This window comes from Lactuca saligna, chromosome 4, assembly GCF_052625555.1.
Source record: "Lactuca saligna cultivar CGN05327 chromosome 4, ASM5262555v1, whole genome shotgun sequence".
Taxonomy (NCBI): domain Eukaryota; kingdom Viridiplantae; phylum Streptophyta; class Magnoliopsida; order Asterales; family Asteraceae; genus Lactuca; species Lactuca saligna.
The window spans coordinates 151,634,100-151,648,809 of NC_136420.1; the positions used below are offsets into that span (position 1 = coordinate 151,634,100).

Sequence of the window (14,710 nt, forward strand, 5' to 3'; positions counted from 1 at the left end):
AGCTTGAAAAGAAAAGTCTGTTGTATGTTAACCACACAAAAAAACATACGCTTACCAGGCTTTTCAGGAAATTTTGAAAATTCGTAGGGGCATTTCATCGAACACTCGGCCTGCGTTGCTCTACCATTATACTGATTGATAGGATGAGAGAATTAACTACTGACAACATGTTAATCCCGTGTTTATCCATCAAAACTTTGTAGTACTAGACCAACATAAATTAATTTTAGTCATGTAAGATGCATGGGTCTATTTAATAGAGAGGAATTCATGGAAGCTCTAATTAATCATAAAGTAATTGGCATTTGTAGGACACATCAGTATTAAAGGCCTCTAATCAGTTTGAAGGGAGATTCAAGCTCAAGGAGATCAATTTCAACAATTTGTAAAATAATTTTAGAACTTCTTTAACATATTCTTCATATGCATCCCTGAGTTTTCACGAAACGGTTAAACATAGTCATATTGTTAGTAAACATATGATGTATCTTTAGACGTCTAAAAAAGACCTCAATTCTGGAGGATGATGAGGCCAACATCAACGTCGGGAACTCCACTTTGAAATCGAAAACTTCTTTCCAGTCCCTCACCTTTTTTCTCTGCTCCGTATCATAATATCTAAATGGATTCTCTTCGTCTATCCTCACCTTCTTCTTCTCCCCCACTGGCTGATCAAAGGACATCTTTGCTGCCGACTCCATCTTTTCATGCACTTCAACGGGAATACCATGGTTGATTACTTGGAATAAAAATTTAAAGATAAAGATGAAATCACAATGATTTAGAGAAACAAATCAACACAAAAAAACAAAGAATTGAGCCTCTAATTTGTAAAATAAAAAATTACCTGTGTCCTCGTAGCGTTGATGCACTAGAGTAGAAAGTGCAGAGGAAATGAGCCATATATCACACCAATGGAGATATCAGATAAGAGAGGCAGTGGGGAGAATCTGATAAGGGAAGGAGGCAGAGAAACGGTCAATCAAGAGAAGGGTGGTGGGAAGCAGAGAAAGACGGTGGGAAACATCTATAGTATCAAGGCGCGAAGCAGGGAGAAGAGAGAGGCGGTGAAGGGTATGGATGGCAGCATGATGCCGAAGAGAAACGAAGAGGCTTCTGGAATAATGAGGAATAATTAAACAGGAACCGGTGGAAGGGTGAAGGTCACACCCAAGAAGGATTAATTGGAGGATCATGGCGGTGGGGGACACGTAGTAAAAGCGGTGCAACAAAGTATACCACTAAAATTTTGGTCGAATCAATAGCAAGAACTGTTTAATTGGGAACCCAAAATTAATCTATTTATATAATATGTAATGAAGTCTTTATAGGACCATTAAAATAGCTTTTTACAAAGCTATATGAGATAGCCTTATTGATAGGTTCATTATACTTGTTTTTTACAAAATTTCCAAATACACCTTTAAAATTAAACAAACTGTTTGTCTTTAACATTTGAGTTTTTAGAAGCATACTTATATTTTTTCATATTAAAATTCAAAAGCTTTGGATTCATTTTTCTATCATATTAGTGTATTACCATATATATATATATATATATATATATATATATATATATATATATATATATATATATATATATACTAGTAAACTTTTATGGCCCGTGCTAAGCACGACCCATGAAGGGTAATTTGCGTATTTTATAAGGTCCCTTTAAAAATGAATGAAAATACAACGTTATAGTTGAGTAGATTTTTCAAAATACAATGTATCAATAAGACACAAATTATAATTACGATATTGTTTAGCAGAAAATGAAAGTAAAATGTTACAAATGACAATTAAATGAAAGTACGTTCATATTTCTTGTATTTAACACTTTGAAATTGATACAAAGTAATGCATGTTACATACAGGTAGTGTATATGAAAGGCAACTCCTCAAAGCATCACATGCATTACAATTAGATAATCAAACAGAACATATCCAAAATAATGATCTATTCAATAAGTCAATTATTTAAATTATTTCTCATAACAGATTATATTTATATAGCAATATCAAGACATTAATTATTTCATCACTCGTCACATATGGTTGACAGACAGCAAAACCGTTGATTGCACTCTGTAAGAACTGCAAATATACAATGAAAGTAAATTGCTATTTCTTGTATTCAACTTCACATACCTCTGCTACAGTCAATCTTCGAACATGCCAACTTGCTTATTGCAATCAGTAGTATCTCATCTAATACCTACATGTTTTTGAATGTAACCTAGAAGTCCTTGTAAACTTGAAAGTTATATGTACTTCATTAGAAAAACTAAATTTTACACCTAAACAAAAACAATAATAAAAATATCAGCCTCAAAAGCCTGTAGGAAATGAACAAATACAAGCCAAATCATTTTTAAAATAACAATCATTACGGGAATGATACGAACTTGTAGGTAATGAAACCATCTTAATGAAACCATCATGGCAACCTACCAACTTTACTAAAGAGTGCCGATATACATCAACATACATCGCTGTCACAGCCAGACTTCTCTGGTGCACCCTACCACTTTTGCCCCAAACAAGTATTGTAACTAAAATTAAATCATTATAGTTAAGACATTGTAGACTCAATGCCTATTTCTTTCCTCATTGAATACGGTTTCTTTATTGCACTTAGAAAAACATTTAAATGAAAGTAAATGATTGTTTTCTTGTCTAGAATTAATAAAAGTTATGACTTAATCAGGTAATTTGTATATGGACTTTTCTTTTTGAGTTAATACAAAAAAAAAGTTAATAAAGAAAATAACAGGACTTAGGCTATACATAAAAGTCCTAATTTCCTATAATTTTGTCCTCATTTTCAATTTCTCCAAGCAGGCCCATGGCCAATTTATTCTGGAATATTTATAAAAATCCGAACATCAAACACGATTCAAATACAAGATACTAAAAGGGAAGCAACTTACAGCTTGCATGCAACTACCGACCGCTAACATGAAGTTATGAAAATTAATACCATTTTCCTCTTCTTGCTAGAATCTAGACTGAAATATGTAAAAGATGCAAAACCAAATGGGGAATTTAGAAGGTTGCCTGTGTTATTACGTACACAAAGGAATGAATAAAAATGAAAAAGCATCAACATTTTAATTCTTATTATGCTTATTGTCTTACAAATTGTGAGTTATCTATCTTTAATGGCAAAAGAAGACACCAAAGGGGGTATCTTTAAATTAATTCTTGAACAAGCTATCAAGTAATCAAACCCACATTTTTAGCATGACAAAGAGTCAAAGACCATCCAACTGAAGGGAAAAACTAAAACAAAATAAATTAGAGATTTAATAAAGCAATTGATCACTGACGACTTCAGTTTGCTTTGTATATCTTTTTCGCTGGATAAATTAAACATGAGAGTGTGCACACTAATTAATCCATTAGAGGAGTGGGTATGGGTCCAACGAGAAGCGACGGGGGGTGAGGTGGCACCCCTCAACGCCGTTATAACACGGGGAACACCGCCCCCTGCTCGTTGCTTCTCGTCGAGGTGAATCTCGTTGCGATGGCGACGGGAAGAAACGAAGACAATTAAAAAAATGACCGTTTTAAATTAAAAAAAATTACCGTTTGATTTGCAACGGTTTAAAAAAAAAGTTAATTATTAAAAAAAAACATTTTATCCTATAAATACTCTCATTTTATTTATAATTTTCACACACTTTTTCTTATCCTCTCTACATACTTTCAATTATCTTCAAAAAAAATATGGATCCTTTCGACTCGTCCGATGATTCAGATGACGATATTTTCTTTAGGATGATGTATCATTATTACACTACCGACCTGCTACAACCAGACCCAGCCCCGCTACTAACAAGACGTGCGATGTTAAACAGAAATCGCGAGGAAGGACACGAACATCTATATCGCGATTACTTTGCGGATAATTGTGTATACGGGGCGAAGGACTTCAAAAGAAGATTTCGTTTGAGTAGGGATGTGTTCTTACGAATCGCCAACGCCTTGGAAAGCCGGTATCATTTCTTTACTATATTTTTATACCAAATAAATAAAAATGTACTACATGTTTCTTTAATTTTACAACATATGCAATATATTTTTAAACTATAGTTAATTTATGTTTAGGTACGGATTTTTTCAATTAAGATATGATGCTAAAGGTAGACGGGGGTTTACAACGTTGCAGAAATGTGCTGCGGCCATTCTTTTGATGGCTATGGGGGAGTCACCCGACACCATGGACGACTATATGAGAATGTCCGAAAGAACCGCAAGAGAGAGTTTGTATACATTGTAAAGGGGTGTTGTTGAAACTTTTGGAGACGTGTATTTGCGGAAACCTTCGTTGCATGATTTGCAAGAATTGTATGTGGCGTATGAAGAACGTCATGGGTTTCCCGAAATGATCGGAAGCATTGATTGCACACACTGGAAATGGAAAAATTGTCCGGCAGCATGGAAAGGGAAATATGCAAGTGGTCATCACGGATCACCTTCATTGGTGTTAGAGGCAGTTGCTTCTCAAGATTTATGGATTTGGCATGCATTTTTTGGGGTTGCGGGTTCCAACAACGACGTCAACGTTCTTGATCAGTCGCCAATATTCGACGATCTTTTGAACGGAAAAGCCCTGGATGCTCCTTTCACAGTGAATGGAAACGAATACAAATATGGGTATTACCTTACAGATGGAATATATCCTCAGTATTCCACATTCGTGAAGGCATTCCGCCACCCGGTTGAAGAACGAGACAAATTTTTTAAGAGAAGACAAGAAGGAGCACGTAAGGATGGGGAACGTGCTTTTGGGGTGCTGAAGGCGAAGTGGCATATAGTCGAACATGCAGCACGACCATTGGATTTAGAAACTTTACGATATATCATGTATGCGTGTATCATAATGCATAACATGGTAGTAGAAGATAAAAGGGCGAAATATTGCACACTATATCCCAACGGAGCCCAGACACGTTCAGTTTCAACCAGGAACAGCAGATTATTTGCATCACATTGTTGACATTCAGGACGCAAATAAACACAAACAACTGCGAGAGGACTTGGCGGATCATATCTTCTATGGTAACAATAACGATAACGAATAGCGTTGTTTTTTTTTTTGTTTTGAATTTGGATGTTATTTCCTTTTTTTTTTGTTTTTTTTTTTTTGTTTTTGGATATTATGTGTAATTTAGTCTTTATGTTAATTTTAATTTTTAGAAATTTTTAATTGTTTTTTATACTTTTTAAACATTATGTTTTATCTATTTTTAATTTAAAAAATATTTGTCTCAATTTAAAAAAAAAAATCGAAATAAATAAAATAATTTATAAAATGAAAAAAAGTTGGTGTTATAACAAGATATAACATGTTGCCCATTTCCTCACTTGGTGTTATAACACCATTGATGATGTGATATGTGATGTGGTACCAAAATGGTGTTGCATCTAGTTGCCCACACCTTATGGTCTTAAGCATGTCACATAAGATTTAGCTACAAATGAGTGATTTTCTGATTTTGAGCACTTCAACAATCTATCTACAACACAAAACTAAACAAAATCAATGATAAATTTATTAACACAAATATTTCAAAAAAACAAAAATGACAAATTTTCAAAAATTCAAACTCTACAAACAGATTAGTTGTCGTGATGCATACATAGGAAGACAAATTGTATGAAACGAAGATAAATTCTTTATTCTTTAGTATGCATTGTCCTTTTTTTCAAAAACTGAGAAATTACAAATGGATACATTGAGAAAATACAAATTGAAGAAAAAGAAATCAAAATAGATGGAAAATCAAAATCACAACATAATAAGATGAGAAAATGCTTACCAGTACAACAATTAAAACCGTAATATGAAAATATATTGAAATTGTCAAATTAAGGGCAAATTCTGCAGATTTAGTTGACTTTCGGAAGCCCCGATATATCAAAATTAGATCCCGAAATTTACACAACGCATATCTTTGAGGAGAACACAGGAGCGTGTATGGGAGATTCATGTATTATTATTGAATTTAAACTCTTGATGGACAATAAAGAAGAGATAATTAAGCGTAAAAGAGGAGGCAAAACGACACGTCTGGAAACGTCTCCAACCAGGTGTGACGGTCCAGTTTATCTATATATATATAAAAAGTGCTCTAACATACACCCTTTGATAAATGGAGACATCTGTTGGTGAAAGAGACGCAACGGATTCGGTGGAACATGTCGCCTCTTAAAACATCATCACACACTCTTATAAAAAAAGGGTTTTCATATATAGTAATGATATATATATATATATATATATATATATATATATATATATATATATATATATATATATATATATATATATATATATATATATATATATATATATATATAGAAAAGTTCAATAGATAATCAGAACTGGAACCAATTTTCACTACTAGAAAAACAGCCTTTTACGACGCTCATTGCGCGTCGTAAAAGGCTCAGACGACGCGCAAATGCGCGTCAAGGAAGGCCCTGTCATAAAGAGAGATGACGCGCATTTACGACGGTCATTTACGACGCGCATTTACGACGCGCAATGCGTATCAAGGAAGACCCTGTCATAAAGGAAGACGACACGCATTCGCGTGTCATAACCTTACGACGCGCGTGTTAATGACACGCAATGCGTATCAAGAAAGCCCCTGTCAAGAAAGGCCATGTCATAAATGAAGATGACACACATTTTTGCGTATCATAATCTTAAATGTTTAAAAAAAATATTATTTATAGATTTACTAATTTTCAAATTAAATAATACATTAAAAATCTCATAATACAAAATAAAATACCATAAATAACAAAGATAATTCATTTCACTAATATGTCAAATACAAATAATTATTCTAATAGTGAGTAAATGTTCTAATAAAATGAACTCATTTATATACAATTGCATTATCTAGCTTACTATGTGCCAACAACTCTCTATGTGTTTACTTTTGCTTGAGTCTCGTTTCCTCCAAAGCTTCTAAATCACAAACCTTTTTAAACATACTAGAGACAGGATCCAATCCATGGGGTATTTTTGGAAAATAGTCTGAAAATTCTTGACAAATCATCAACCTGCAAGTGAAGGGTAGAAAAGGAAGAAACAAATGTTCACAACCAGTAAGAAATCTAAACACTAGAAGTTTCATAGTGATTGTTGATTCCTATAAACTCAAATGTGAGATGAGAGGCTTGTTCACAACTAGTAAGAAATACTAAGTAGAAAGAAACAAATCAACACCGTTTTCTGCTTCTGCTGCAAGCAGTAATATGGAGCGTGACCCACGACAGATGAGGCAGTCATCTCCTTGAAAGCTAAATACATATGTTCTCGCAAAACTAACATAAAAAAACAAACAATAATGAGAATAATTTGTGGCATTCATCACCTTTAGTATCCAGCCACAAATCAGGACCAATTCATCCATCAAACACACAATCAGCACTCAGCAAGCCCACTCCACTACCCTCTCCAACAGCAAGTCAAAGTAAGCATCATCCAAGTGTTAGTGCCAAAAAAAAATCAAAACATTCATTAATTTTAACGTGTTGGGAGGAGAGCAATTAGGTAAAAGGATTGAGAAATTCGTACCCATGCTTATCTTAGCAAACTTGGTTTGGAACACCTGCACAATAAAATATAAATTATCAAAAGACTAAATGACTATCTTACCCTTACATTGAAAAGTCAAAGTGCCAATTTAATATGAAACATGGGTATGATTGTATAAAAAACGGACCTTGAAGCCAGTGTCACCTAGATTGAAGTAGAATCTCTCCTGGTATCCTGAAAAAAAAAAACAAGGGACTATTTATTTTAATTAAACTTACATAAAATATAAGAGATTCTTTATGCTGATTATATGTGTAGATAATTAGAAACTTAACTGAAAGCATTTTAAGTCCGGGGAGGGATAATATTGGGTCCATATGTAGGAAAAGTATCTGAAGTACATCACCTGAAATCGATCAACAACCACAACTCGAGCCTGGTCGTGATTATAGCTCAACTGCCACCTTCACACTCCCGTTAGAAGTTTGTTAATCAAATATGATCACTCTTGGACACGGGCATTAAACTTAATAAAGAATAAAATTTTGCTTTCCATTTGCTTTTCTTATTACGACATTATAATTTAAAAATCTTCTACATATCCTTTCTATTTGGATAAAATATGTTATAAATGGTTTATATTTTTCAAAGAAAGCACATTGCTATCTGTTGCATTCATTTTTTTATCTCAAGAAATGTCTAGATTTTCATTAATTGGTAAAAAAATTTAAGTTTTGTTCAGTTTTTACCTGATTGTACTTGGCTAAGCGCTCTCCACGAGAAGGAGAGCCTGCTTTGATTTGACAAGAAGCAAGACCAACCACCAGGTCAGCAATGAAAGAATCATCTATTTCCCCACTTCTCTATGATATCACCACCATAACTTGGAACCATCATAACCGGTCAGCAGATTCATACACATTTGAGAGGTTAAAACATCTTAGAAAACTTCCTCAGGGCATTATGGTCACATAAATGCTATACATCATCTTCCTCAAGCAGTTTCACTGATGTGTAAATACCTGCACCAGCTAGTGCGTCAAGGATGGGAGCTGTAAGGTAGATCCATATGCCTTTGTAGTTATTTGCAGCTATTGCTGGTCCCAAGGTTCTTGCTGAGTTCATTGATGCTCCTGTCAGTGGCCTATATCATTTCAACAAAGGGAAAAATGTGAACAAAGAGGTTACCCCCTTTTTTTTTTAAAAAAAAAAAAAAAAAACTTCTATCAACATACCCAGTTATCAGAATATTAAGAAGGTTCAATTTATACGTACCCATCTATAAGAATATTAAGCATGACAGTTGCCCCCACAGCTATTCCCGCTAGCTCGCCAACCTGTGGTGAAATAAAAATCAGGTTACAGTTATTTGAATAATTGCAAAATTTGTCTATGTTCATGTATATGTAAAATTTCCATAGCCAATTTTATATTAATACTATAAAATAATAAATATAAATATATATATATATATATATATATATATATATATATATATATATATATATATATATATATATTACCCGTGAAGATCAGGGGTAGATGGGCGATATACACTTGTTAAGCCTAATTGTCTAGCAGCTGAAGCAGTGGTTTCGCTAATGCATGCAACAGAACCCTCCCATGTCTGTGGTTCAGGTAGAAAATCCATCGAAGCACTGTTGCATGATAAAGATTAACAGATTAGAGGTCATTTTTTTGGATTTATTTTTCAGGTTCTATGTTTTTTTGGTTTCATAAAGCAATAAAAATAGCAATGAAAGAAATGGTGTCTTCTTGAAGTCAAAGTCCATGAAAGCATGAGGAAGATATTTGTTGAATTTCGCAATATATTATAACAAAAAAGTTCGAGAACTTTATATCTAAGAATACAAATTATTGGAGTGTAATGGAGACTGAGAAAACCTCTAAATAAATAATCAGATAAGCTTCGGTTCAGTTAAGCTTTTTAAATTAGGTCATAAAACAAAGCATTGAACTAACCCCAAAAAAAACATGTGAAACTCCTTCAAAATTTACAAACAAAAAAATATTTATATTTATATTTAAAAACATGTGAAACTCCAAAAAAAAAAAAAAAAACAGGTGGCATAATTAATAGAAAATGATCTTACTTTAATTGGATGCACGGCTATTGAAGACAAACTTCAAGAAGGGTAAGAAAGAAGCTGCAGCAACACCTCAACCCCTGCTGCAACAACATTTCCATTAACCCAAGGACAGAAGAAATTATGATGCTTAATTGGATCAAACTCCACTACTTCTTCAAAGTTGCTTTCCCCATTTGGAGGCCCTAAATACCAAAATATATAAATAAAATAAAAAAGATTAAATGTTCAATCATTTTTAATAGAAAAAAGGACTCTAACCTAGCCCATTTGCAAGAGGCTCACATGGTTATACATTCATGCTCTTTATGTTACATTTTCATAATCTCAGGTTCGTGAAATGGCAATGGTTTCTGCTGTTCAGGAAGCCCAGAAAGATAATCTTAGAAACTTTAGTGACTACATGATGACTTTGTTAGAGGTTAGTTTCTACACAAAGTCAAAGTTACACTTCAATTCTGTATTCTGATATCTACTAAATTACCCTTTTACCGCCTGTTTAATACTAAATTACCTATTTTTTTTCTATCTGTCAGGATGACTGGCAGAAGGAAAAAAGGGACTTTCTTCACAGCTTGAGCCGCATCTCCAGTTTAGCAAGGACCAATGTAACTGATTCAAGCATTGGGGCTAACCGATCAGGGCCAATATTATCTCTATTTTCTAGTCCTCACATTTCATCTGGTCCTTCTAACATGGAGCTTTTGGCAATAGTTGATAAAAAGGCTGCAACATATGTCCAGGTTGTGAGAAAACTCAATGATGCAAGAAAACGTAGTTTAGAATATAAAGTAAGTCCATCAACTTATCATACTTTTGTTACTCGATTTATTTATTAATGTGTATTTTGTTCCATTTTTTAGTCAGCTACTGCTTTTAAGAATGCATATGATCACAATCTTGGCCTGGATTCTTCTAGTGGTAACTCAGTTACCATGAACAAGATCTGGCATCTAATTCAGGTACACATTGTTTTCATATGTAGAAGATTGCTCTTTCAAGCATTTTGTCGATCACTTGGAGTGCATATATGCTCTCTTTTTTCTGACCCATTTACTTTAATTGTACATTTATAACCATCGAAAACAAATGCCAAAATCACATACTTTAAGCATCGATTCATTGTAAAATATAAAATAAAACATCAAACTGAGGTTCAACAAAATAACATTAAGAGAGGGGTAGAGATTTTCGAGATGATCTACAGGGGATGAAGAAATAAAGTTCTTCTGTTCAAAAATAAAACCAAACAGATTCATCACTCTCAACATTTTAAAGACAAAGATCAAGTAGTTAAACACAAATTTTAAACTGAAATTTAATCAATATAATGAAAAATCAGAAAAAACATACTCACAGTAGTAGTCGTGGCGGCCGTAGTTGTCGACTCCGCCATCATAAACTTTTTTGTTGAAGAAATAGGAGATGGTAGAAGCGTCCTTTTCATAGCATAGTAACACCTCCCATTCCGGGGAGAAATAGGAGATCGTAGTTGTCGGCCGTAGTTAAACACAATTTTTGTTGAAGAAAGGAAACTTCAATTAAATGAACAAGTTTACCATATTTGGGAGAAAAAATCGGGAATGGGTTACTATTAACGAACCTTAGAGAGTTTATTGCCACCAAGATGATGGAGATGCACGAAAGAAACCAGAATCCTTTTTTCTTGATTGAGAAGATGAAGTTGAGGGATGAATGAGAAGTCGTGTTCCCCTAATTTGCTGAATGGATGAAGAAATAGGACCAAGGCTAGAAGCGTAACTAGACTAGGGTTTGTAAACGTGGGGAGTCATTGTAGATGGAGTAGGGTAGAGGTGAAGAGGAGTGAGCGGGGTACTTCAAAATTTTGGGGGATTTTCCATGTTTCTAGTGGTGGCGGCTGCTAGGTTTTACAGAGAGTAGCAGGGGAGAAAATGAAAGAAGATATTACTATTTCAAATGTGTTATGTTTGATTAGGGTTTGCACATAGAAGGAAGTGAAAGTCGATCGGAGAAGAAGGGGTTTGCAGAGAGAAAGAAGGGAGAGAATGAAGTCGATTTGGCGGGTGTAGAGAGTAGAGAGGAAGAGGAAGCGGGTGTTCAAAATTTTGGGGGATTTAGTTTCCCCCCTGAGTCCCAGAAACGCGCGTTTATTAAAATTATAAAGCGACATTTGTAGAGGACGCCCTTTTTATTATAGGTGCCCTCCGTGTTTTTAATATTTTTACATGAGACACTAATTTAAGGGCACTCAGTAATGCGCGACCTAAATCCTTAAAATTTTTGAAGAGATGACACTTTTTAATGTCGCTCTCTAATGCGTAACATAAATCAAAGAGCGTCGTGTTTTGCGCGTCGTAAAAGGCCTTTTTTCTAGTAGTGTTTTTTTTTCTTCAAGTTCTAGAACTTATCGAAAAAAAAAACTAAAAATATCTAAATTGATAACTTAACATTGTGAATGTTAAATATATTTTTTGGATTCACCGTGTGAATTTAGATTCATATTGTGAATTTTCAAAGATTTACATTGTGAATTTAACGATTTTTTTTTTATAGAATTAGATATCATTGGAAATATGATAAAAAGTTATGAATTTTTGTATTTTTAGTTTTTTTTTTTTTTTTGAATAAGTTCTAAAAGTTGAAAAAAAAACTTGGTTTTTTAGTTAATTATGGTTCTCTATTAAACTCCACCCTATATATATATATATATATATATATATATATATATATATATATATATATATATATATATATATATAATTTAATACTACTATACGCATTTTTTGTATTTAATCATGGGGTAATAATTATACATTGGCTTAGCAATTCATAACATTATGAAACCGAAATAGATATATGGCTCCATATATCTAAATGTATCATTTTATATTTGACATGGTAGTTTATCTAACTACTTTTACTAAACATACTCAATCAACTAGACAAAAACTAAATTTTCAGCTAAAAAATTTACTTTTTGTATCAGCTACCAGCTAACTTATAAGACAAAAGCTAAATTTTCAGCTAAAAAAATTAACTTTCAGCTACTCTGTCAACCACATCCTTAGAGGTAGAAACACTCTATTTTGTTTAGCTAAACATATCTTTTTACTAATAGGCCTATCCAACTCTATCTTTGAATTCTTCAACACTGGAGTTTTATGAAATATTAGTTAAGGTTAAAATCCTTATAACCATTTTCTTGAGTTTTATTTTTGTTATCATCTGTAAATTCCATCTCTATAGCTTCTGTTGTTTTGGATCCGAAATATTGGCAGTCTGGATCACACATATTACTCCTTTATAAACAACCCACTAGGTGCATGTTAGCGTGTGTAGTTAGTTATAAGTGTTCTCATGTATGATCCTAGCTGATTGGTGATTCCTTGATACATAATCATCCTGCAGTGTCCATGAAAGATATTGAAGATAAAAGAACCAATCTTGAAATTTAAAGAAATTTTAAGTAGTTTTTTAAATCCTAAAATTAATAACTTACAATTTTCCTCATCAGTCATGCTACTTAGGTTTGGAAACTGTGATCCGTTTCCATATAAATCACTAATTATTCTGCATACACATTGTATAATTAAAAATATTTAAAAGGATGTAGTTTTTGCAAATTGTTTAAGAGGGATAGACATAATATGCAATCTCATCGAGTTATTCTTCATAAATACAGATGAAGAAACTCATAATTTTGAGAAAAGAAAACAGAAGAAACATAGAAGTTCCTAATTTTTCATATTATCAAGCTTGCAATAACACTTACACGATTATGACCAATGTTTTTAAGAATTCAGATTATTCATGTAGGTGTGATGAAACCTACAATCTGAAGCCCTGTTCCTCATTGAAATTCGAACTCAATCTTTTGTTCATCTTGAAGAAGCGTTCCAGTTTGTATATCATCTTCCAAATTGTTGACACTAAGAAGTATCAAGCTTACAGTTCTTCCAAAAGTTGCTGATTTTACATCCAAATTCAATACTTGTATATACTCCCATGCTCATATTATCAACAATTGTTTTCTCTGAAGTATCTGGTATTCAAACACAAGGTGGAACACTTCTTCAAGATGAAGGCTATTCTTTTGATCTATGATAGAACAAAAGAATTGCCTTCATCTTGAAGAAAGGTTCCAGCTTGTGTTTGAATGCTAGCTACTTCTGAAAAAACAAGTGTAGAGAGATGGGAGTAAACAAAAGTATTGGATTTGGATGAAAATCAGCAACATTCAATCTTTGTATTTATAATGTGATTTACCTTTACTTGTTTCATTCACTGTGACATATCAGAGCGAAACTAGACAAGGTGTGATCAGAAAATTCAAGTCCACAGAGTGGGAAACAGGAAAAGGACGAGTCGAGAGCTTATTGTAGCAACATCAAAAAACCTAACGAATGCGATATTGCAATGAAGATGCGTAGAGATAATTAAATACAGATGATGTGACATACCAATAAAGCATGATGTGTGTGATCTCCCATGCCATTAAAAGATCATTCCATTTAATGTATCATGCTTTGAGGGAAACAAGAGAAGAGAGTAGTAGGTAATAGGTAGTGATGTTTACAATGTGATTCCATGAAATCGAGTAAATGCGAAGTATGGACAAAGGTTACGGCAGTTGAAAACCGATGAACAAGAAATTTCTGTGAAGATGCTTTGGATAAACGAGGACAATGTCCTTTTCCTTTACATTGTGCAATGTTTCGTTTTCCAGCCCATACTTGAAGGTTCTTTTTTTTTACTTGAATGAATATATTTATGTTAGAAACAGCCATATACATAAAAATGGATAACAAATTTTGGGCTTTTAGAAATAAAAAATAAAAAAATAAAAAACTTCAACTGATATTTTTTGACAATTAGATTATTGTTTATTCATCTTACTTTTTAAAATTGGATAATTTGTAAAAGGTTCTTAAACTTCAAGTATGTTTTTCTCGGTCGTCCAAATTTTTTTTTTCTTTTTTGTGATCTAAATTCTATATTTGACGAAAATGTTTTGTCTTATGCCAAAATCAGGCTGCTTATTTAAAGATATTGGCATAAA

General features: G+C 33.2%; 1 long non-coding RNA gene across 2 annotated transcripts; it reads right to left on the reverse strand.

Moving 5' to 3' along the window:
• Nucleotides 1-6,840: 6,840 nt before the first annotated feature.
• LOC145042940 (uncharacterized) lies at nt 6,841-14,294 on the reverse strand. Of its 2 annotated transcripts, none has more exons than XR_013680814.1 (10): nt 13,424-14,294; nt 9,676-9,854; nt 9,085-9,219; nt 8,837-8,898; nt 8,311-8,705; nt 7,897-8,025; nt 7,749-7,795; nt 7,601-7,634; nt 7,398-7,471; nt 6,841-7,083 (listed from the first exon to the last, which is right to left on the reverse strand). It is a non-coding gene; the product is annotated as an uncharacterized LOC145042940 (long non-coding RNA). The 2 variants fall into 2 exon arrangements; XR_013680815.1 differs by lacking the exon at nt 13,424-14,294 and adding an exon at nt 9,931-10,437.
• Between the last annotated feature and the right edge of the window lie 416 nt (nt 14,295-14,710).